General features: G+C 40.4%; 1 protein-coding gene across 3 annotated transcripts in view; it reads right to left on the bottom strand.

Moving 5' to 3' along the window:
- The window catches only part of gas7b (growth arrest-specific 7b), a 491,997-nt gene that overhangs the window by 399,294 nt on the left and 67,527 nt on the right, over positions 1-25,176 (bottom strand). The window contains exon 1 of one of the 3 annotated variants that reach the window (XM_073025848.1): positions 11,260-11,316. The exons of the other annotated variants lie outside the window; for them this stretch is intronic. The gene's annotated coding sequence lies outside the window, so the exon portion shown is untranslated. Of the gene's footprint in view, positions 1-11,259; positions 11,317-25,176 lie in introns of those variants that run through there. 3 annotated transcript variants of the gene reach the window in all.

Here is a 25,176-nt window from a genome sequence, read left to right on the forward strand (position 1 = left end):
AGTTTTTGCATAATTTTCAGTCCCATATATCTGATTGGGAAAATGGGATCACCCTGTAAACCACAGACTCAATGGGCCAAACATTTCTTTCTTTGTTGTATGGAAATAATAGATGAAAGTATGGATTTCATTGACTTCATCCTAACCTACCAATCCTCCCTCGTATCATTAGCTCTTGTTCAATGCACAACGTAATTTTGCAAAGTTCTGAAATATTTATCTATCCTCATAACTCACCATTAAACACAGGTGTGCTACAAGGGTATCAATATCTTCCTGTTCATGCCTCAGCTGCAGATGACTACAGACTATATCAAATTTTCTTTACTCAATTCCATTTATGTCTATAGTCACAAATCCTATTCCATACCAAATTCATCCAGTTGTATATCTCCATACATCAAACAACTAAGAATATTGATTTCTCCTTTCAGTGAATAAATTCCCCACTCTGACCTTTCACTTCTTCTCATCTGCCTATTACTTCACCATCCCCTCCTCCCTCCCTTTCTCCTATTGTCCACTCTCCTCTCCTAACAGGTTCCTTCCACCCCTTGACCTTTCCCACCCACCAGGCTTCACCTATCACATTCCAACTAACCTCCTACCTTTTTATTCTGGCATCTTCCCCCTTTCTTCTCAGTCCTGAAGAAAGGTCTCGGCCCAAAGTGTCGATTGTTGACTCTTTTCTATAGATGCTGCCTGAACTGCTGAGTTCCTCCAGCGTTCTGAGTGTGTAACTAGGCTAATCAGCTTTTTTCAATTTTTTTTCCATTCCGTTAAGGAAAAAATATATTTGCAAATGTTAACCTCACTTAATGTTTTTTAAATGAAAACAAAAGAAGACCACACCACAGACTACTGAGAACACCAGTGTGCTCTATAAAATTAGAGTAAGTCCAATTCCTTAAATACAGCAACAAGGCAAAACACAGAGGGAAGTCAGCACATTTTTGCTGAACTTTAAATACTACAAATTCCTAGAATGGCTCTCTTGGGCCCTGTTAAATCAGGCTGTGTTCAGCCCATGAACTATTGCTAAGTATATTCACTTCGCAGGTTATTTAAAACTTGCATTGGACAGAGCATTCCACTAATCAAGTGCACATTTCTCAACAGACTTGTAGTAATGTCATCACAATTGTTAATGCTTGCATGAAATCCATGGGGATATCCAATAAAATCTGGAGGCTAAGTTGCCCACACTAAATCACCAATCTCATTATGCTATGGTTTATCACAAACATGAAACAGATGAGAGAATTAAAACATAGCTTGAAATAATTAAGATACAAGCAAATAAATGAACATATTTTAAATGTGTTTGTTTATTCAATTATCTATTGTGATTCTTGCCTAAGTATATATATAATTCCAGACTTGACTCTGGCTTTTGTACTCTTACTAACCTTAGGGATTCAGACTCCATGGGCACGATGCCAAGATGTATTCTGTAACTATCCTGAACTATGAGTTGCACAGTCCCCTGTTACTTCAGGGGACTCCATATTATGAGAACCTTTTTACTGAAGACATTATATTGGACCAGAATTCAATTCTGTGACAGTGGCCAAGTGGCCATGGCTTGTGCAGATACGGGGGGAGGGGGATGTCTAGTAATTAATACTACACCCTTTAATTTATTGGACTTTAAAAAAAAAAATTAAATTAAATTACTTTACTTTATTGTCACCAAACAATTGATACTAGAGCGTACAATCATCACAGCGATATTTGATTCTGCGCTTCGCATTCCCTGAAGTACAAATCGAATTATATATAATAAAAAATTAAATTATAAATCATAATTAGGAAATAGAAAAGGGAAAGTAAGGTAGTGCAAGTCAGGTCCGGATACTTGGAAGGTACGGCCCAGATCTGGGTCAGGATCTGTTCAGCAGTCTTATCACAATTGGAAAGAAGGTGTTCCCAAATCTGGCCGTACGAATCTGCATGCTCCTGAACCTCCTCCCGGAGGGAAGAGGACAAAAAGAGTGTTGGCTTGGTGGGTCGTGTCCTTGATTATCCTGGCATAATTCTGGTAATGACTCATCATTACCCAAGATACGGCCTACAATTGTGGTGTCATCAGCAAACTTATATATTGAGTTTGATGGAAACTTGGCTACACAATCATGGGTGTACAGTGAGTACAGCAGGGGGCTGAGTACACAGCTTTGTGTAATAAGGATAATAAGTGTTGATTGTCACTTATTGACACATAACCTGACACTGAAAATTAAAATCCTGGCAGGATTTTAATTTTCCAGATTTCAAGAATGTCAAGTCTAAAACTTCAGCAATTTTCCTGCCTTTCCTTGTATTTTTCAAGCCAATCGTTTTCTCCTTGCATTCCCTTTCTGCACCTGGTTTGATTCTTAATTCACTCTCAGTAATCAACCTACATTTTCAGATCTTCTGCCAGGGATTTAATTACCTGAGGAGATCACCTACTCGCTGTGCTGTGACTTTAGTACACAGATATACTGCCTCTATCTCAGGTCATTAATAGGTTAGACATCAACAATTCTGTGACAGAGTAGAACAGCTGAGTTGAAGTGTAAATGGGAGTCTAAATAATGACAGATAATGTTATTGCTTAAAATAAAGATAGAAAATGCTGGAAATTGAACGTTCAGTGGCTCAGGCTGCATCTGGGAATAAAGTAATGTCTCAGGAAATAGGACCAGCGATCACCTGTAGCAATGCATACGAAAGACAATGAATGCTACGTTCTCCGCATGCAATGATAATATCAACATGCATGGCACCTGTTAATTCTAAGAAATTGGATTGAATATCAATATTTGCAACCTTTATTAATGACATGAAAACCAAAAAAAGCCACAGATGTTGGACATCTGAAAGCAAAAAGCAAAATGATAGATAAACCCAAGAGCAGCAGTGGTGAAAAAATGAGTTAAAATTTCACGTCAAAGATCATTCACCTATTTCCCATTTCTGATAAAGGGCCTTAATCTGAAATGTTCACTCTGTTTCTGTAGTGAGTGTGTCCAACATTTACACAATTGTACAGAGTTTAGTAAGAACTATCTCACACTGAAAGTAGTGAATCATGTGCTATTAAAAGTGACATCAAAGGGACATCAATTTTCTATGCTAAATCAGTTTCCTCTGCGAGCTTATCAAAATGAATCGTTTACCACCTATGAAATGGGCTGTGAACATAGAACTTAGCTTATTTCTAGTCTGAATTAAATTATTGTCCCCATTCACCTCAGGTTTGATTGCTGCCTCAAGCTTCCCATTGCCATTGATTTCTCCTGCCCTCCTTGATTTGATTTCCTGCTTCCATTCCCATCCCAGTCTCCCTCATTTCCAAGGCAGCATGAGTGATTCCTTTAACCAAATTTCATCCATTATCAAGAACCTCCACCATCCAGGCCATGCTGTTTTCTCACTGAAGTTCAGGAGCCTCAGGTCCCACACCACCAGGTTCAGGAACAGCTATTATCCCTCAACCATCAAGCTCCTGATCCAACATGGACGAGTTCACTCATCTCAACACTGAACTCATTCCACAATGTATGGAATCACTTTCAACGAATCTACATCTCACATCTTGATATTTATTTATTATTAGTATCTTGTTTTTTTCCCTCTCTTTTAGTATTTGTAGAGTCATTTGCATACTATTTGTTTATTTATCTTTGTTGTGTATGTTTTTTTATTGATTCTATTGAGTTTCTTTGGATTACCTGTGAATGCACACAAGAAAATGAATCTCAGGATAGTATATGGTGACATATATGCACTTTGGTAATAAATTTACTTTGAACTTTGACCTTTGACCCATGAATCAGCCGCCGGATGCTCCTACTATGAGCACACCAAGTTACAATATAATGGATACAGGTCACATTCAATATCTCTTAAAATGGAGGAAACCTCAAAATGGATCCTTAAAGCAGGGGTATCATAACTTGACAGTCTTTGTTGGGTGATACTTGATTTAGCAACACACACAAAATGTGGAAGGACTCAGCAGGTCAGGCAGCATCTATGCAGTGGAATAAACGATCGATGTTTCGGGCCGAGACTTGACTTGACATTAGGGCAAAAAACCATTTAGCAGATCAAATTCAAACCCGATTTCTAGACTTATATGCCCAGTCACAGCAAAATGTGACACCCCTGTATTATCGTGTACATTCTTTCCATAATCATTCCTGTATTGAGCAGAACAGCATGTCACCTCAGAATCAGACTCAGGTTTAATATGGCCGGCATATGTCATGAAATTTGTTGTCTTTGCAGCAGCAGTACAATGAAATACATAGTAAAAGGATAAAAACCTGTGCAAAAATAGAAATAAAGAAGTAGTGACATAGATAGCGGAGGGTAAGAAGCTGTTCCTGAATCGGTAAGTGTGTGCCTTCACACTTCTGTACCTCCTTCCAGATGGTAGCAATCAGAACGAGACACGACCTGGGTGGTGGGGGTTCTTAATGATGAGCACCACCTTTTTGAGGCATCGCTCCTTGAAGCTGTCCTGGATACTATGGAGGCTAGTGTCCGTGATGGAGCTGACTACGTTTAAAACTTTCTGCATCTGAACAATTAACAGGAATATCTGTTGGTTAACCTCATTGATCAGAGAGTATCATTCAGCACAGGAACTAGGTAGGCCAAGAATATCAATGTCATAAATTATATGGATTGTTAATTGCCACAATAGCCAAATGTCAACTGTTCCAACTGTTTCCAATTAAACATGGCAAGTAATCATCTTAAAAATGAAGTTCAAAATTTTGAAGAGAAAAATGGGCACCAGTCTTAAATGATGTAAATAAATCCTAGAGAATTACTTGCTATAAAAAATATAGGTTTTTTTTCTCTCTAAAACATGCTCTAGTTTATGTTTAGATTAAAAGGAAATGTAAAATGAAACCTAATCCTGCTTGCGAAATGGTTTGGAACATTTCCCTCTATGCTCATCCTGAGCACATATTCTCTGCACTGTTCCAGTCCATATTTTGTCGGGTAACCATAGGGTTCTCAGAGAAAAAACAATGTTTTATCGCTCTGTGAATGGTTTTCGTTTGCTTTGTGATACACTTGAAGTGCCACATCAATCAAGAAAAGCAATTGCCAATGGGTGAGTGAGTTTGTATCACAGTCTGCATATTGTCAGTGGTGGCCACTGGATACCACTAGACACACCATTCACAAAACTGTTAGTATGTTTAAGCTTACAAGGACACTGAAGCAACCTCATGGATTATGAACTCAGAACAGTCCTTAACTGCTCATTTACAAGTTAAATTTCCCAGATGACTTTCGGGAGAGCACCATTTTAGGCAATCATGTGAATCTTTTCCAATGGGCTCATTATTTACAAATGATACAGATAACCCCGACTATTTTCTTTTCACAGATGCACTTAGTATTCCAGTGAAATCTTTGTCAGCCTATCTCATTCGTCTCTCAGAATCATTAGTTTCCTGCTCTCATGAACCCTACTATATCAAGTATAGTACAGTAGTGTCGTGGTTAGTACAATGATTTGCAGTACAGGTGACTAGGGTTCAATTCCTACCACAGACTGTATGTTCTCCCCTTGACCACAGGGATTTCTTCCAGGTAACCTGGTTTTCTCCCACAGTCCAAAGACATAATGGTTGGGAGGTTAATTAGTCATTGTAAACTATCCCGTGATCAGGCTAGGGTTAAATTGGAGGATTGCTGGTCAGCATGGCTCGAAGGACTGGAAGGGCCTATTCTACACTGTATCTCAATAAATAAAATAAATAGACTCTAATTGAGATGCTTCACCAGGAGAATGCAGTTTCAAATTCATGTTTCTCATGCAATCATTAAAACTATCCATGTTTATTATACGTAAATGCACTACAGCTCTTAGAATCACATCACTTTTTCACTAAGTTCTTTTCACTTTCTACACATAAGTTAATTCACTCCTATTCCACTGCCTGGCTCCAGAGAATTTATTCTGGGTTTGTTGTGTTCTGATACTTTTGAATGTGTTTTTATGCCTATCAGAATTTCCAGGCCTTCAATTTAAACCCATTTTGTGAATCCTTTAGATTATATTTATATTCAATAGTTTGGCTACACTGGATTTACATCTCAATTTTCTGAACCAATTTTATATATCATCCCACATACAATTATAATTTTTTACTCTTATTGCAGAATAATGAATAGTAAAGGTAATATAATATTTTTAATCTACAAAGGTTAACCATTACATAGAGATAATTATTGTTCCTACAAATACGAAATCATCTATAATCTAAGAAATGAAAGCAAAATTTCATGATGAAAGTTTAATTAATTTTAGAACAAAGACTGTTCTTTTCAGCACATAGAATTATCACAGCTCTGAAGTGCAAACTTGAAGTAAGTAATCAAGCATATTGTATGACAGTTTAGAGTTTCTGTGATAATTCCTGTTACAGTTCTCTTAGAGTTGAAATAACTACAAATGGAGCTCTAAACATTCAATGTCATTGATTTACCTTTATTTTATGGTTGGAATTAGTATTTTTTTCTTTTTATATTCCTCTCCATCTTCCCCAGCATTCAGGACATCTTCAAGGGGCGATGCCTCAGAAAGGCGGCATCCTTCATTAAGGACCCTATCACCCAGAACATGTCTTCTTCTCATTCCTACCATCAAGAATGAGGTACAAGAGCCTGAAGGCACACACTGAATGATGCAGATTCAGCTTCTTCCCCTCTGACATCAGATTTCTTGAACCATGAACACCACCTTACTACTTTTTTTCTCTTTTTGCGCTACATATTTGATTTAACTTTTTAAATATACATCTACTTTCTGTCTTTTTTTATTATGTATTGCAATGTACTGCTGCCGCATAACAACAAATTTCATGACATAAGCTGGTGATATTAAACCTGATTCTGATTTTTGAAGTCATGATAAATTCTTTGAGTAAGAGCAAGGCAGCCAGAGCTAAGCAGCTCTCTCAATGCTCGCAAAAAATTCATCTGCTGAACTTCTCTGGTCCCCTTTCTCACACCCACCGTATAATCACTCTATCCACCTGCTGTGCCACCAGGGAGCCATGATAAACAGGTTCTAGCTAATGGCAAGGCCTGTGCATTGCTCAACCTCTACCACTGGATTATTGCAAAGAGAAGCTTTTTGCTGAGGCAAAATACTAACTACACTCTAAGATATTGATCAGTTTCCAGTGGTCAAGTTTAGAGCTGGACTACAAGAATTGCTTTAGTTTAAGATTCTGTCACACAACTCTTCAATCACATATTGCTTGTACTCAACCTTAGCATATGACAGACAGACATACTTCATTGATCCCGAGGGAAATTGGGTTTCGTTACAGTCGCACCAACCAAGAATAGTGTAGAAATATAGCAATATAAAACCATAAATAATTAAACAGTAATAAGTAAATTATTCCAAGTGGAAATAAGTCCAGGACCAGCCTATTGGCTCAGGGTGTCTGACACTCCGAGGGAGGAGTTGTAAAGTTTGATGGCCACAGGCAGGAATGACTTCCTATGACACTCAGTTTTGCATCTCGGTGGAATGAGTTGCTGGATGAACATACTCCTGTGCCTAAACAGTACATTATGGAGTGGATGGGAGTCATTGTCCAAGATGGCATGCAACTTGGACAGCATCCTCTTTTCAGACACCACCATCAGAGAGTCCAGTTCCACCCCCACAACATCACTGGCCTTACGAATGAGTTTGTTGATTCTGTTGGTGTCTGCTACCCTCAGCCTGCTGCCCCAGCACACAACAGCAAACATGACAGCACTGGCCACCACAGACTCGTAGAACATCCTCAGCATCATCCGGCAGATGTTAAAGGACCTCAGTCTCCTCAGGAAGTAGAGACAGCTGTGACCCTTCTTGTAGACAGCCTCAGTGTTCTTTGACCAGTCCAGTTTATTGTCAATTCATATCCCCAGGTATTTGTAATCCTCCACCATGTCCACACTGACCCCTTGGATGGAAACAGGGGTCACAAGTGTCTTAGCCCTCATCAGGTCCACCACCAGCTCCTTAGTCTTTTTCACATTAAGCTGCAGATGATTCTGCTCACACCATGTGACAAAGTTTCCCACCGTAGCCCTGTACTCAGCCTCATCTCCCTTGTTGATGCATCCAACTATGGCAGCGTCATCAGAAAACTTCTGAAGATGGCAAGACTCTGTGCAGTAGTTGAAGTCCGAGGTGTAGATGGTGAAGAGAAAGGGAGAAAGGACAGTCCCCTGTGGAGCCCCAGTGCTGCTGACCACTCTGTCTGACACACAGTGTTGCATGCCATGTACTGTGGTCTGCCAGTCAGGTAATCAATAATCCATGACACCAGGGAAGCATCCACCTGCATCACTGTCAGCTTCTCACCCAGCAAAGCAGGGCAGATGGTGCTGAACGCACTGGAGAAGTAGAAAAACATGACCCTCACAGTGCTCGCCGGCTTGTCCAGGTGGGCGTAGACACGGTTCAGCAGGTAGACGTTGGCATCCTCAACTCCTAGTTGGGGCTGATAGGCGAACTGGAGGGGGTCTAAGTGTGGCCTAACCATAGGCCGGAGATGCTCTAGAACAAGTCTCTCCAGGGTCTTCATGATGTGGGAGGTCAATGCCACCGGTCTGTAGTCATTGGAGCCACTGGGACGAGGTACAGGGACGAGGCAGGACGTCTTCCACAGCACAGGAACCCTCTGGAGACTCAGGCTCATGTTGAAGACATGGTGAAGTACTCCACATAGCTGGGGGGCACAGGCTTTGAGCATCCTGGGGCTGACACCATCTGGGCCTGCAGCCTTGCTTAGGTGGAGATGTTTCAGCTGTCTTCTCACCTGTTCAGCTGTGAAGCCCACCGTGGTGGTTTCAGGTGAGGGAGGGGTGTAGTCATGAGAGCAGGGTGGGGGGACTATGAGGAAGGGTAGGAGGGGAGAGTGGAGTATGTGTTGGTTGGGGGCCGACAACAGATGAATCATGTGGGGGATGGGCAGGGGCCACAGTGTCAAATCTGTTGAAGAACAGGTTAAGTTCATTGGCCCTGTCCATACTGCCTTCAGATCCTCAGTTGCTAGTTTGCCGGAACCCAGTGATGGTCCTCATCCCACTCCAGACCTCTCTCATGTTGTTCTACTGGAGTTTCCACTCAAGCTTCCTCCTATACCTGTCTTTAGCCTCCCTGATCTTGGCTTTCATGTCCCTGTGTTGTCCTCAGCTCCTCCCTATTTCCATCTCTAAACGCCCTCTTTTTATTTAGCGCTCAGGAGTTAAAATGCATGTGTATTTACAGTTAGCCAAAAAAAGATTATAGACCGAAAAGATTGTTTAAAAATTTCCAGCCAACACAATGACATTGTTCAGTATTAGCAACCTCACTCGTATTTATCGGGAGATTGAAAACTGGGGCAAGGAGCTACCAAATAAAGAACAAGTGTCAAGCCAAGCCTCTCTTCCCATTATTTGGTAGCCCCTTGCAATATTCTAAATAATTTTATGGAAGAAGGAAATTGCAGGGGTGGAATTGTTCACTGATTCCTTGCAGAATTAAGATGAAAGTTTCATAAGTGTAACATCCTGTCTTGTGATGATAAAGCTGAATCTTACCTTGCCTGTCCTTAAAAATTACTCCAACATTCAACCCACTTCAAGGATAATTTCGGGTCTAAACATCAGCATCAGTTTATTTATTTATACATACAATGGTACAACCTTTGATTCAATCAATCTGAATCTCTAGAACTGTTTTTCAGGATGTCAGAATTAAATTCAATTAGTATCTGCTGGAGGGACTCAACATGTTGAGCTTCATTGGTAGAGGGAAGGAATTAGATAGATAGATAGATAGATAGATACTTTATTCATCCCCATGGGGAAATTCAACTTTTTTTTCCAATGTCCCATACACTTGTTGTAGCAAAACTAATTACATACAATACTTAACTCAGTAAAAAATATGATATACATCTAAATCACTATCTCAAAAAGCATTAATAATAGCTTTTAAAAAGTTCTTAAGTCCTGGCGGTAGAATTGTAAAGCCTAATGGCATTGGGGAGTATTGACCTCTTCATCCTGTCTGAGGAGCATTGCATCGATAGTAACCTGTCGCTGAAACTGCTTCTCTGTCTCTGGATGGTGCTATGTAGAGGATGTTCAGAGTTATCCATAATTGACCGTAGCCTACTCAGCGCCCTTCGCTCAGCTACCGATGTTAAACTCTCCAGTACTTTGCCCACGACAGAGCCCGCCTTCCTTACCAGCTTATTAAGACGTGAGGCGTCCCTCTTCTTAATGCTTCCTCCCCAATACGCCACCACAAAGAAGAGGGCGCTCTCCTCATTGTAGATAATTCCTCCCCCCTCACAGATGCTGCTTCACCTGCTGTGATCCTCCAGATTGTTTATTCCTGCAGATTTGTGTTTTAATTTTAATTACTTTCATTTCTAAATTATTAAAATGGAATCATCACTCACACAAAACTGCAATATGTCCCAAAGCAGATCCATCCAGCTATACACCTCATAACGTGACTTAATTTTACCTGACAAAGTGATTGATGGTCCAAATGATAGAAATAGTATTGGATAATATCTACTAAACATTATGAAACAAACTGCCAAAAATTTGAACGGTTCAAAAAGAAAGAAATATCATTTAAAATATGGACTTTAGAATAGAAGTCAAGCTCTACTTTTTCAGCAAATATATTTTTGGACTAAATTATTCAGGAATAACACTGATGTGGAAAACATCTCTGTATTTAGTATGGCTTCAAATTGATGACAAATCAAATACTGCAACTTCAAATGTTATCCCCTACCATCTGTACTACCACCCAGTGTTCACTTGCACAACACTCACCTACTAACAATGTCTGTAGGAATGCCTCACACTTATCTGCACACCCATCTGTCACCGCTTGAGCAATTCAGTTCATCAATTACAACAGGTGCATCACTCATACACATAACATTGAAGAAACCTTTCCTTGTCTCTTGCGAGAAGAGGTGATGCACATCCAGGGGCCAGACACAAAAAGTCTGCAGCTCAACACAGCTTCAGTGCATTATTGAAGATGATGGCACCTTCAAACATAATCCTCCTTCTCCTTTGTCCCACGGACGCTTCTGATTTACAAACAGCTTACTATTTAGCATAACCCTCTCACTTCCACTCCTCTCTTCATCATAACCCTATCAAAAACAATTAATGCAATGCAAAAGATCAAGGAAGCAAAGACGAATGTATGCTCACAGTTTGGATCCCAGTGCATCATAGAGGATAAGCCCGAGGAGAGATCTGTACATGCAGGATATTAGCTGTGACTGGACTGCTTAGATTCAGGAGAAAATGTAGACCAGAGGGAAATTGTAGCAGATATCAGTTCCCTGTGAACAATGAGGGCTTTAATATAGCAGCCTACAGGGGGTGATTGTATAATAAGTGCTTCAGAAATCTACCAGAACTGATTTATTCAATGCTAACAGGCACAAGTTCCTAACAGCCTGTCCTGTTCCAGCCATGTTAATGCCACGGCCAAGAAAACTCACCAATGTCTTTACTTACAGAGGAAGTTTAAAAAAATCTGGCATGCCCCCGTCAACTCTTACCAATTTTTATCAATGCACTATGAAAAGCATTCTATCTGATGCATAATGGCTTAGTATGACAACTGCTCTGCATGTGACCGCAAGAAACTGCACAGATTTATGGACACAGCTCAGCACATCACAGGAACCAACCCTTCCATCCATGGAATCGGTCTTTACTTCTTGCTGCCTCACTAAAGCAGCCCGCAGAATCAAAGAGTCCAACAGGCAGAAGGCACAAAAGCCTGAAAGCACGTCCCACAGCTTCTATCCTGCTATCAGCAGACCCTTGAACATGATAATATGGACTTGTGAGCTTACACCTCAATGTGATCACTGTTTACCTGCACTATACTTCCTCTGGAGATTTCACACTTTCTTCTGCATTGTTAGTGTCTTCCCTTGTTCTGCCTCAATGCACTGTGTAATAATTTGATCGTATGAACAGTATGCAAGACAAGCTTTTCACTGTAACTTGGTACACGTGCCGATAATAAACCAACATACTCGTGCCAGTATTCTCTGGAGCTCTGTTGTACCCAATGAGAAAGTGGCAGGTAGATCTACAGCAGGAGTTCCCGACCTTTTTTATGCCATGGACACCTACCATTAACCGAAGGGTCCGTGGACCCCAGGTTGGGAACCCGCGACCTGTGGGAAATCAATCTGATCAATCCTCATTCAGTACCTCAGCTTAAGCTGAAATGCCCAAATCGTTGAGTTTATTGTCATCTGTACAAGCACACATATGCACAGGTGTAATGAAAAACTTACTTGCAGCAGCATCACTGGCATATCACATTAGAGGCAAAAGACACAGTATAAAGCTATATATTAAACATGCAAGAATTGTAGAGGAAAGAATATCATTAGAACCAAAAAAATAAACAAAGTTCTTTGTAGTTCTGAATTCTCTAGAGAATTCAAGTTGCCATTATCACAGCAATTGAAACTATGCAAAGGTACTTAACCATGAGAATGACCAAGGCATTTGCACCACTCCCTGGGCCATGGATCAGTTGTTCTTTCAAATAAAGATTTGATAGGAATGGAGGGAGAATGGGTTACAAATCACATTTAACGGAAGGATAGGTTGCTTTACAGGCCGGAATGAGCTAGACTGTCACCTGGCACACCCAAGTTCAAGCCTGGAGATTGGGGTTCCCTAATCAGCTAATCCAGTGGTCGATACTGAAGACTGGGGCCCGAGGGTTGACTGGAAGTCCGAAGCTGATGGCTGGAGGACTGTTCTGAGTTGAAGGATTGTCCCTGTGTATGGGTGGGTGGGAGGGAGAGGGGAAGGGAGAAAAGGTGCTGGCTTTGTTGTTGTTGTTTGCTTGCTTGTTGTGTTCAGTGTTGTCTTGCTGAGCATTATCAGCATGCTACGTTGGTGCTGGAATGCTTACTGCTGCACCCAGCACATCCCTAGGTCATGTTGGTTGTTAATGCGAATGATACATTTCACTGTAAGTGATAACTAAATCTGAATATGAATCTAAATCTGTAAGTGCTTCCTTTTTTGACATAAGCACGTTGCCATCTGAAGTAGGACTTATCAAACCCAAAGCTCCTCACCCACTGAAAGTCAGCAAAGTTCTACCAGCTCTACTGCAGGAAATGATGGAGGACTGTACAGAAGCATCTATACTAAAATTTTGTTCAAGGAACATGAGTAGATGTTTTGTTGTTCTTTTGTCATGGTTGTTAAAGTGATTTTTGGGTTTAGGACATACACATTTAGCAAATGACTTTGGCCACCAGTCTTCACATCTGAGTATGGATTCTGGATTTAATTTGGAGTGCAGCTCTGAACAATGGGCTCCTAAAAGCAGTGAATCCCAGACCAGATGATGCTGATCAAAATTCATTTGGATGTTTGTGATAGGGAGGTGAATCAGGAGGTGTGAAGGTTATATGTGGTTTCGAAAAAAGCATTGTCCATACATTGTAAATATGGAGTTGTCCTTTGATGTTTGGCACATTAAAATATCAAGCTCCATGCTGGGCCAGCCAGAAGTGTCTTCATATGATGCCTGCTGAACCTTGTTTTGATGAATAAAGAAGCTGCTTTATACCTACCAGTAATTCTCTTTGGTGACTTCATTCACACAACAACAGGGATTGGTGGCTACACACCTATGCTCTGTCCGTCAGAGGAAGCAGGATCTCCCAGTGGCCACACATTTTAATTCCATGTCCCATTCCCATTCTGATATATCTATCCATGGCCTCCTCTACTGTCAAGATGAAGCCACACACAGGTTGGAAGAACAACACCTTATATTCCGTCTGGGTAGCCTCTAACCTGATGGCATAAACAATGATTTCTCTAACTTCCGTTAATGCCCCTCCTCCCCTTCTTACCCCATCCCTAATTTTTAATTTTTAATAATAGTTTTTTCCTTTCTCTTTCCCTCTCACAATAACTCCTTGCCTGTTCTCCATCTTCCTCTGGTGCTCCCCTCCCCCTTTCTTTCTTCCAAGGCCTTCTGTCCTATGATACTCCTTCTCCAGCCTTGTATCCTTTTTGCCAATCAACTTCCCAGCTCTAGGATTCATCCCTCCCACTCCTGTTTTCTCCTATTAATTTGGGTCTCCCTCCCCCCCCCTCTCAAATCTCTTACTATCTCTTTTTTCCGTTAGTCCTGATGAAGGGTCTCAACCCAAAACGTCAACTGTACTTCTTCCCATAGATGCTACCTGGCCTGCTGCATTCCACCAGCATTTTGTGTCTGTTGCTTGAATTTCCAGCATCTGCAGATTTTCTTGTGTTTGGTAGCAATATTGATTTGTTGTATATTTTTATTCATCGTCGATATCAAATGGCACTGTGATAGTTATTTTCACTGAAAATTAAGGTGGGAATTTTTGAAGAATGAGTGATTTGTACTGATTTCAGTGAAAGAACAATTTTTGTTCTCTTAAAATCATTCCCAGAGATTTTATTTTCCCTTTCCTTCCCCACGCCTCTTGCTCTGTAGTTGCTTACGAGAGCCTATCCTCCATGATAGCAAGGCTGTGCAGTGTACACCCAGACACAATGAATCCCAAGACCACCTCTGCTGCATTATAAACATAACACCATTGCTCACTGGTCCACCACTTCACCCACATCACCACCAGTTCAGAAAACTTCACAAAGCATTCATTTCCCTGAATTCATGCTGGCTTTTCTGAAAAATTTCAAGGTGTTGAGTCACAGTCTAATTATACACATTAACAATTTGTCTGCAGGAGATGCTATGCCAACTGCTCAGTTGTGTTTTCCTCTGTATCCGGAAACTTCCTGATTACTGAGGACTCTTTTAATCCCAACTCTGTCTCCAATAGGTTGCCTTGCTACATAGCTGCACCCCCACCCCCTCATTCTCCTTATCGTGCTGGAAGGGAATCATAATCACAGCACCCTGGGGAGGCAACAGGGTTTTGGTGAAACTTTGAAGTGAAATCTTTTTGCTGCACTTCTCCAAAAGATGCAAATTGCCACAAGGTCTGTTCAAGCCATATGGTATCCTTTCCCAAACAGAACAGTAAATCATTCAGGAATAAATCTGCAAGTCAAAGTGGAAGTTGTTGGCTGGGGCTGGGATCCTTCTTACTGCTAAATGCTGGGTTTGTTGTGTAGTCTAACATAAGGTATCAGCCACATCATTGAAGTCCAGCCTGTCCATCTTGACATCAAAGCAGAATTACTATTCAGTGATATAACATTCAATCCTCCTTGTCTACTTCCAGTGTGTAAACCATTATGCCCACTAGCGCTATTGCCACTGTCGTAAACAGCAGGCCTTGCATCACAAATATGTGTCTGTGCTGCAAATCACTAGTTGCAGTGAGAGACATGCAGTCAAGCTTGATGGGCAGAAGCCCAGATGCTTGCTGAAATGCTAAGACACACTCAGCGGACACTTTATTAGATACCACAGAGTGCATGGACTTCTGCTGCTGTAGCTCATCCCCTTCAAGGTCCAATGTGCTGTGTGATCAAAGACACTACTGTTGAAATCTGTGGCATGTGAGTTACTGTCACGTTTCTGTCAGCTTGAATATAGCAGTTTCACCATTATCCTCTGACCTCTCTTATTAAATTAGTTTTCACCCACAGAACAGCTGGTTACAAGATTTTTTTTTTGTTTCTCACACCATCTTCTAAACTCTAGACACTGTTTTGTGTGAAAATCCCAGGAGATCAACATTTTCTGAGGTACTTGAACCACCCCATCTGGCACCAACAATCGTTTCATGGTCAAAGTCACCTAGGTCACATTTGGCCCCCATTGTGATGTTTAATCTCAACAATAACTGAACCTTTCAACCATGTCCACATGCTTTTCTGCATTGAGTTGCTGCTACATAAAAAGCTGATTTGATAATTGCAGTAATGAGCGCGTGCATAGGTGTACTGAATAACGTGGCCATGGAGTGTTTGTTTCAAAGATTACAAAACTACGTGGGAAAATCAAGAATGTTCCTCTAAATGATTTTGCATGGGCGGCATTTCTTTGTGCACGATCAAATTAGTAAATGGTAATTTTAGCAATAGTTATAGGGCATTCTCGTTTCAGGTAGTGATCAGCAATTGAAATGGAGGTTGTGACTGAGTGACTTTCCTGGAATCTGAAACAAATAATTAGGTGTGGCAACAGGAAGATGAGAATTTCCTGGGTGGATGCAGTAGGATACATTAATATCCTCTGAAAATGGTTCAATGCATTCCCGCTAATGCCAAGTTTATATAGAATGCCACTGCTATTATCTGAGGCCAGTATATTTTGTCACAGGCAATTTCAATACTCAATCTAAATTCTGGGTTCAAGTCCCACTCCAGTGATAAAATTCCTGTTATGCATTTCAATGAAGTATTGAGAAGTGCCAATGTTTTGATGTGACATTAATCAGAGGCCTCATCTATTCTTTCAGTTGATCATAAACTATCCCAAAGCACTATTTCAAAGAGTTATTACCATGCTTCTGTCAAACATCTATTTCCTTATCAATATATCTAAAAACCATGTTTCTGTTAAACATATATTTCTTTGTCAATATATCTAGAAAACAATCTGGCCACTATCGCATTGCTCTTTGTGGGAATTTGTTGGAGAAAACTGTCAGACATGTTCACAACATTAAAACAGGGAGTACACATCAAAATTTACTCTTCTGGCTTAAAAGTTTGGGATGTTCCAAAAGAGACTAAAATGTAAATCTACATCTCTCTTCTTTGTACAAAATTTTGAAGATCGTACCAGCAGAATACACAAATAATCAGATGCACTGGAGACTTTGTGAAGACAAGCTTAGTCAGTTTACAGTGATCATTTGATTACAGTGAGGGTTTCAATATACTGTTAGCAATTTTTCCAATATTCAGTTACTCTACTTCTCTATATCCACCAACATGCAAACAATTTATAGAGAAAGTTAATGGATAAAGTGCTAGTAAGTGCTTTGGCCACATACTAGTTGCCACTGGGATTTCAGGGACAGCTTCAAGAATCCACGGGTTAACAGATGCTGCAGCCAGATATGCATTGGGGCACATTAATCTGATTTACATTCTAATTGCATCATTTGTACAGCTTAGTACTGTCCAGTGAAATATAATCAATAATAATCTATGGTTTAAGTTGTACAAAAGATGAATTGTCCAGAGAAGACAATTCTCTGAATCAATTGGAAAGATAACTTTATCAAACTTCAATTCTATTAAACCTGTTTTGGAAGATTTTGTTTGCTTTATTTCAATTGTTAATACTTGCTGGGTTATTCAATAATATGCTTTTTCTAGGTCAACTCCCATACCTGATTCATCTAACTTTATTGCTGGTTCCCACATGTCCTCCTGAAAATGGTCCTTTTCCTTGGACCATCTTTTATTTGATGATTATCCCAGAATGCCATTGCCCAGGGAAGATCCATGATTTGAACTCAGCGATCATAAAGGTATTGCTATACATTTACAAGCTGGGATAGCATGTGACTGGAATGGGAACCTATGGTTGGTGGCATATTCTGGTGACAGAGGACACAGGTTTGAAAGATGCTGTCAAATTAACGCAGATGAGCAAATGCATTGCATTTTGTGGACAATATACAATGCAGCCACTTGGGCCAGTGGTGGAAGGTAGAATGGAAGATTAATTCACTAAATAGTATGTTGATCAAGTATATTATTTTGCTTTTGACTATAGTAATGTTCTTGGGCCTGAAATTGTACAGACAACTGGAACTTTTCATCATACTCTGCATAGACAGTTCCTTAAGATTGTTATAGCCAAGAGTGGCAATGGGGACAAGCTCCCACTACCTATTAAATGCTCCCAATGGTGTGCGCCTCAAATAACCTCTGACAACCAAGTCCAGCTCATGACCTTCACATGTGGCTTAGCTACTAAGCACAGCAGAACCATTTCTACTAACGAGACGGGGCAAAGGTGGGTTACTGGCGCTTTAAAACCAGTCGCTTCAGGCAAATGGGGCTCATCAGCCATGGCTGGCAGTTCATCTAGGAGAAGAAAAACTCTGATCTCAAACTTCCGCTGCCTTGTGTCTAGTTCTACTCATGGGGAAGGCTTTGGAAGGCTGAGGGAAAAATCCAGATCCGGAGTCCCTAAGGCAGTCCTACATTGAGTTCAATGTTGACTGGCACCTCCCACAATGCTGTTGGTAACAAACTGTGCCTTTGGGTTGATCAGATACGTGGGGGGGGGGGGGGGGGAAAGCTTGCTACTTGGGCAACAGCTTGCTCTCCATATTGTACTGCCCAGGCTCTTGCATATCTAGACAGCTAGAACCCAACATCCATGGTCAACCCTGACCAATGGAGGCCCCCCCCCAGATGGTGGAAAGGTGTTGAAGTACCAGGAGATGACTTACTCCTTGGGGATGCTATGCCTCTGAACAGTTACTGTTGCCGCAGAATTTATATACTTAGTCCAACTGAGTTTCTCATCAACAGTGGCCCTCATAATTATGATCAGAATCATCAGTTGAGATAAAACGTAAAAAAAAAAGATTCTATCATTTCTATGAACGCTGCATTACCTTTTCAAGATGCAGAAGACGATTTCTTGAAGCTATGGTAATTCGAAAATTAAATATGACAGCAGCACCATTGTTGAACATCAGTCCTGTTGTCCTCCAAATTTATTTTACATTAAGTGTTACACTTGGCCCGTGTTGAAGATATATCTGCTTTTTCTGGTGAAATTTATCCAGCGATGCCTAGATTTTATGCAGAAGATAAATTCAGGATCACGTAATGGGTGGGGATCAGGAGCCTTGAGAGAATGGAAATCATAAGACCAGGGAAATTTGAGATTGGGAGGCAGGACAATCTGAAGGTTGGGAATGTGAAATCAGAATGTGTCATAGAACAGGCATGTAAAAAGGCCAATGTTACAATGATCTTGGGGGATTTTAACATGCCGGTAGACTGGGAAAATTATGTTGGTGTTGGATCCTAACAGGAGGAATTTGGAGAATGCCTTTGAGATGGCTTTTGGAGCAACTTGTGGGTGAGATCACATGGAAAGAGGCATTTCTGGATTGGGTGTTGCATAATGAAACAGATTTGATTAAGGGGCTTAAGATAAAGAAACCCTTAGGAGGCAGTGATCATAATATGATAAGAGTTTACCCTACAGGTTGAGAGGAAGAAACTGAAATCAGATATATTGGCACTACAGTGAATTAAAGGGAACTACAGAAACAGGAAAGAGAGTTGACCAAAATTGGTAGTAAGGGGGCACTAGCAGGGATGACGGCAGAGCAGCAATGGCTGGAGTTTGCAGGAGTAATTAGGAAAATACACAATTGATTCATCACAAACAAGAAACAGCATTCTAAACAGAGGATGAAGTAACCATTGCTGACAAGGGAAAACAAAGACCACACACAATCAAAAGAAGGGGCATGTAATATAGCAAAAAATAGTGAGAAGCTAAAGGATTTAGAAAGCTTTTTAAGCCAACAGAAGACAACAAAAAATAAGCCATAAAGAGCAAAAAGATGAATATTGAAGGAAAGCTAATGAATAATATAAAAGAGTATACCAAAGGTTTTTACAGATATACTAAGAAAAAGGAACGTAAGAGTAGACATTGAACTGCTGGAAAATGATGCTGGAGAGGTAATAACGGGGAACAAAGAAATGGTGGATGAACTGAATAAATATTTTGCATCATCTGTCACTGTGGAAGACTCAAACCACGAGCCAGAAATTCGAGAGTGTCATCATGGGCAGAAGTGAATATAGTTGCTATTACTAAGGAGGAGGTGTCTGGGCAGAAAGAGTTATCTTAAGTGATTGTGATTAACAGATTGTGGAGGCATTAGCTGCAACCTTTCAAGAATCATTAGATTCTGGAATGGCTCCAGAAGACTGGAAAAATGAAAATGTCACTCCACTCTTTAAGAAGGGAGTGAGACAAAGACAAGGCATTATAGCACACGATGGAGGAACTCAGCTTATCATGCAACATTTATGAAGGTGAATAAGCAATCAGTATTTTGAGCCAAGACCATTCATCAGAAATATCAACTAAGTATTCCCACTCATAGATGCTACTTGACCCGTTGAGTTCCTCCCACACTTGGTGTCTATTGCTCAATATTTCAAGCAGCTGCAGAACCTCTTTTGTTCTCGTCAGCAAATTAGGCCAGTCAGCCCGACACTCAGTGGCTGGTAAGGCGTTAGAGAACATCATAAAGAATGGGTTTTCAGGGTACTTGAAGGCAAACAATAAAATAGGCTAAAGTTACCATGGTTTACTTGAGGGGAAATACTGTCTGACAAATCTGTTGGAATTATTTGAAGAAATAATATGCAGGATAGACAAAGACGAGTCAGTGCGATTTTGTTTACTTGGATTTTCAAAAGGCCTTCAACAGGATGCCACACATGAGGCTGCTGAGTAAGATAAGAGCCCAAGGTATTACAGGAAGGAAATTAGCAAGGACAGATGATTGGCTGGCTGGCAGAAGACACAGTGGGAATAACGGGGGCTTTTTACGGTTGACTGATGGTTACTAGTGGTGTTCCTCAGCGATCAGTGTTGAGGCCAGTACATTATGACAGAATTAATGGTTTTGTGGCCAAGTTTGTGGATGATATGAAGATAGGTGGTGTTGAGGAAGCAAAGAGTCTGCAGATGTTTTTCTATGTTTCTATGAACAGACAGATTTGGAGAATAGGCAAAGAAATGGTAGATGGAATGTAGTGTAGGGAAGTATTTGGTCATGAACTTTGGCAGAAAGAATAAAGGCATAAGCTGCTTCCTAACAGGGAACAAATACAAGAGTTTTACAAGAATTATCTCAGGAATGAAATGACCAGGGTACACTCATGTACATTCGACGCCTTCTGCTGCTGTAGCCTATCCATGATGTGTTGTTCATTCAGAGATGCTCTTCTGCACACCACTGTTGTGTGAGTTACTGTCGCCTTTTGTCAGTTTAAACCAGCCTGGCCATTTTCCTCTGACTTCTCTCATTTTCACCTGCAGACCCGCCACTCACTGGACCTTTTTTTTTTGTTTATCGCCTCATTCTCTGTAAACTGCAAAGACTGTTGTGCACGAAAATCCCGCCAGGAGATCAGCAGTTTCTCGGCTACGCATTCCAAAGGAAAAGCATTTCAGGATGTATATTGTATACATTTCTCTGACATTAAATTGGACCTTTGAACTAACCTATCTAGCACAACAATCAAAGTTCCATGATTAAAGTCACTTAGGTCACATTTCTTCCCCATTTGGGTGTTTGGTCTGAACAACAATTGAACCTCTTCATCACGTCTGCATACTTTTAGGCATTGAGTTCCTGCCACATGATTGGCTGATTAGATATTAGCATTAACAAGCAGATGTACGTTGTACCTAATAAAATGTCCACCAAGTGTATGAGGAGTGTTCGAAGCTCTGGGCCTGCACTCGATGGAATTTAGAACAATGAGGAGGGATCTCATTGAAATCCTCCAAATATTGAAAGACTTAGACAAAATGGATGAGGAGAAAATGTTTCTTAAAATGGGAGTCTAGGACCAGAGAGCACAGCCTCAGAATAGAAAGATGTTCCTTTAGAAAAGGGACGAGAAGGAATCTCTTTAGCAGAGGGTGCTAAATCTGTGGAATTCATTACCGCAAATGGTTGTGGTGGTCAAGTGATTGCATATATTTAGAATGGAGATTGATAGGTTCTTGATTTGTAAGGGGAGGGGATCAAAGGTTATGGAGAGAAAGCAGGAGAAAGGGTTTAAGAGGGAAAATAAATCAGCTATGATTAAATGGTGGAGCAGACTTGATGGGCTGAATGGCCTGATACTGCTCTTATGTCTTATGGTCTAAGATCCAAGCTATATAATACGAGGTGAGTCAAGAAGGGCACTGTGACCACTCAAGCTTCTGCATAGAAAAGGCTGTGAATACAGTTGTTACAATGCTAATTACTGGTGGACCATTGGAAGGCCTGGTGCAGTACTGTAGCATTGGCACCGGTCATGAATTCTACATGCCCAAAGACATTGTTGCATACTGACACGCCATATTCAAGAACAGACCAGAAGACTAGTATTTCTCATCACATAATGGACCTACTTCTACTTTTTAGTGTTTGAACAAGATACAATCACGACCTGTGTGTATAAATGTACAACTCTCTATGTTCAGTTAAGGGTTATATCATAGTGTAAAATAGGAAGTATTTGGAAAATTGTCTCTGCTTTAGAGAGAGAAAACATCACACATAGACAACATGACTGAAGTTGCATATGCATACAAACAAGAATCTATTTTTAGGATCCAAAGCAGCACTGTATATAAAAAGCTTGCATTTACACGATATAAATTAAAGTCCACAGTCTTCCAAAAAAACACATTTTTGCTGCTTTTATCTTATTGCAGCTACATAAAGTGTTCACTGCTGTACCTCAGAATGAGAATTAATGAAAAGTGAAGGTGCAATGCTACCAGTTTTTCCTTTGATCTTTTCCACCTGACTTGAAGCAAAGTAATTTTAAAGTGCTGTAAATATGTCAAAAATGTACATGAGAAAGACCATTCACTAAATAAATAAATGAAGTAATTTAAAGACAAAAAAGGAATAAGCCATTACTCGAAGCCAGAACAAAACCAGTCTAGGTGAGGTTTAGCATGAGCACGGTTGGAAGAAGGGCCGCAAGCAGCATTTTCCTTCTGTCAAAATCAAACTTCAAAGTAAATTTGTTATCAATATATGTCACTATGTACAACCCTGAGATTCATTTTCTTGCAGGTGTACTCAATAAATCCAATAACCATAATAGAATCAATGAAAGACTGCACCAACAAGGCAGACAGCCAGTGTGCTAAAGACAGCAAACTGAGCAAATACAAGAAGAAAGTAAAAACAAAAGAAATAATAATAACAAATAAGCAATAAATATCTAGAACATGAGATGAAAAGTCATTAAAATTGAGTCCACAGATTGAGCAAACAGTTTAGTAATGGGACAAGGGAAGTTGAGTGAAGTAATTACCTCTGGTACAGGAGCCTGACTGTTGAGAGGTAATAATTGTTTCTTAACCTGGTGGTGTGAGTCCTGAGACTCCTGTACCTTTTCCCTAAAGGCAGCAAGAAGAGAGGATGACCTGGGTGGGGGGTCTCTGATGATGGATGCTGCTTTCCTGTGACAATATTTTGTGTAAATGTACTCAGTGGTGGGTAGGGCTTTACCCGTGATGGACTGGGCCATATGCACTACTTTTCTGTTGAAGTGCATTGGTGTTTCCATACCAGGTAGTGATGCAGCCAGTCAATATCATCCCAGTACACATCAATAGTGGTTTGTCAAAGTATTAGATGCCATGCTAAATTTGCAAACTCCTAAGAAAGTAGTAGCACTGCTGTGTTTTCTTTGTAATTATACTTACATGTGGGACCCAAGACAGGTCCTCTGAAACAATAACACCGAATAATTTAAAGTTGCTGACCCACTCCACCTCTGATCCCTTGATGAGGACCGGCTCATGGACTTGTGGTTTCCTCCTCTTGAAGTTAATAATCAGCTCCTTGGTCTTGCTGACATTGAGTATAAGGTTGTTGTGGCACCACTCAGCCAGATTTTCAGTCTTACCCCTATATGCTGATTCATCACACTCTTCATTTGGCCTATGACAGTGGTGTCCTCAGCAAACTTAAATATGGCATTGGAGCTGTGCTTGGCCGCACACTCACATGTGTAAAGCAAGTAGAGCAGAGGACAAAGCACACAGCCTTGGGGCGCTCCTCTTGTTGATGGAGTTCGTGGAGGAGATGTTGTTGCCATTCCGAACTGGCTGGGGTCTGCAAGTAAGGAAATTGAGCATCCAACTGCATAAGGAGGTATGAAGGCCAAGGTTTGAAGCTTATTGATTAGGTTAGAGGGAATGATAATATTCAATGCTGAGCTATCGTCAATAAGGAGTACCCTGATGTTTACACCTTTGCAGTCCAGGTGCTCCAGAAGAGCCAATTAAATGGCATTTGCTGTGGACCTGTTGTGTAGGTTGGCAAATTGAAGCAGATCCAAATTTCTTCTCAGGCAGGAGTTGATATGTTCCATCATCAACCTCTCAAAATACCTCATAACTGTGTAAGTACTAGTGAACAATTATCATTGACACATTAGCATGATCTTCTTGGGCACAGTACAGTTGAAGCCTGCTTGGAGCAGGTGCATACCTCAGACTACAGGATAAGGATCTCAGTCAACGCACCAGCCAGTTGATCAGCACAGGTCTTTAGTACTCAACCAGGTACCCCATCTGGACCAGATGCTATCCATGGGTTTACCCTCTTGAAGGATGCTCTCACAACTGCTTCAGAGACTGAAATCACAGGATCATCAGGGGCTGATTCCTCCACATTTTGACAGTCAAAGCAAGCATACAAGGCATTGCTCTCATCTGGAAGCAAAGCCCTGTTGTAACTTGATCAATGAATCAACAATGGTAATTAGTGCAGCAATAGAAATTTTCTAGGCACAAGTGTATCTTAGGACTACTGTACCTAAATTACACAAAATAAATAATAAAAACTGGGATATGGCAATCTTCTTAATTTCTTTATAAACCTCCCCTTCTCCACAGTTGGTCACCCACTACTAAAATCTACAGGCCTTGTTTTAAATGCAAGTAAAACATAGCAAGATGCGTAATTTATTCACGTTTATTAATGGAGCATGACAGATTGTCTTTATGCCTGAGCAGTCATAACTGCAACAAGAACTCACTGTAAAATTTCCTGGTCTCAATGTACATCAGTGAACAACAGAATTATCATGAAAAAAATAAAATGAATAGTCTGAAAGCAATTCATAGCCACAAGCAACTCCACAGCACCCTTATAACTGAATGTATTTTCTTGCTTTATCTTAAATTCGGTTCTTGCAGTAACATACAGTAGATCTCTAAATGTTCTTGGAAGCCATAAGTAGCTGGTGTTTAACGCGTCAATTTTCATACACATTACAAAAATAATATGAATCAATTTTCAACATTAATGTTTTCCCAACACAAATAATGCAATATTTCAAAGTAAAATACATTCAAGAAGAATTTCAAAT

The sequence above is a fragment of the Hemitrygon akajei genome, chromosome 22 (genome assembly GCF_048418815.1).
Source record: "Hemitrygon akajei chromosome 22, sHemAka1.3, whole genome shotgun sequence".
Taxonomy (NCBI): domain Eukaryota; kingdom Metazoa; phylum Chordata; class Chondrichthyes; order Myliobatiformes; family Dasyatidae; genus Hemitrygon; species Hemitrygon akajei.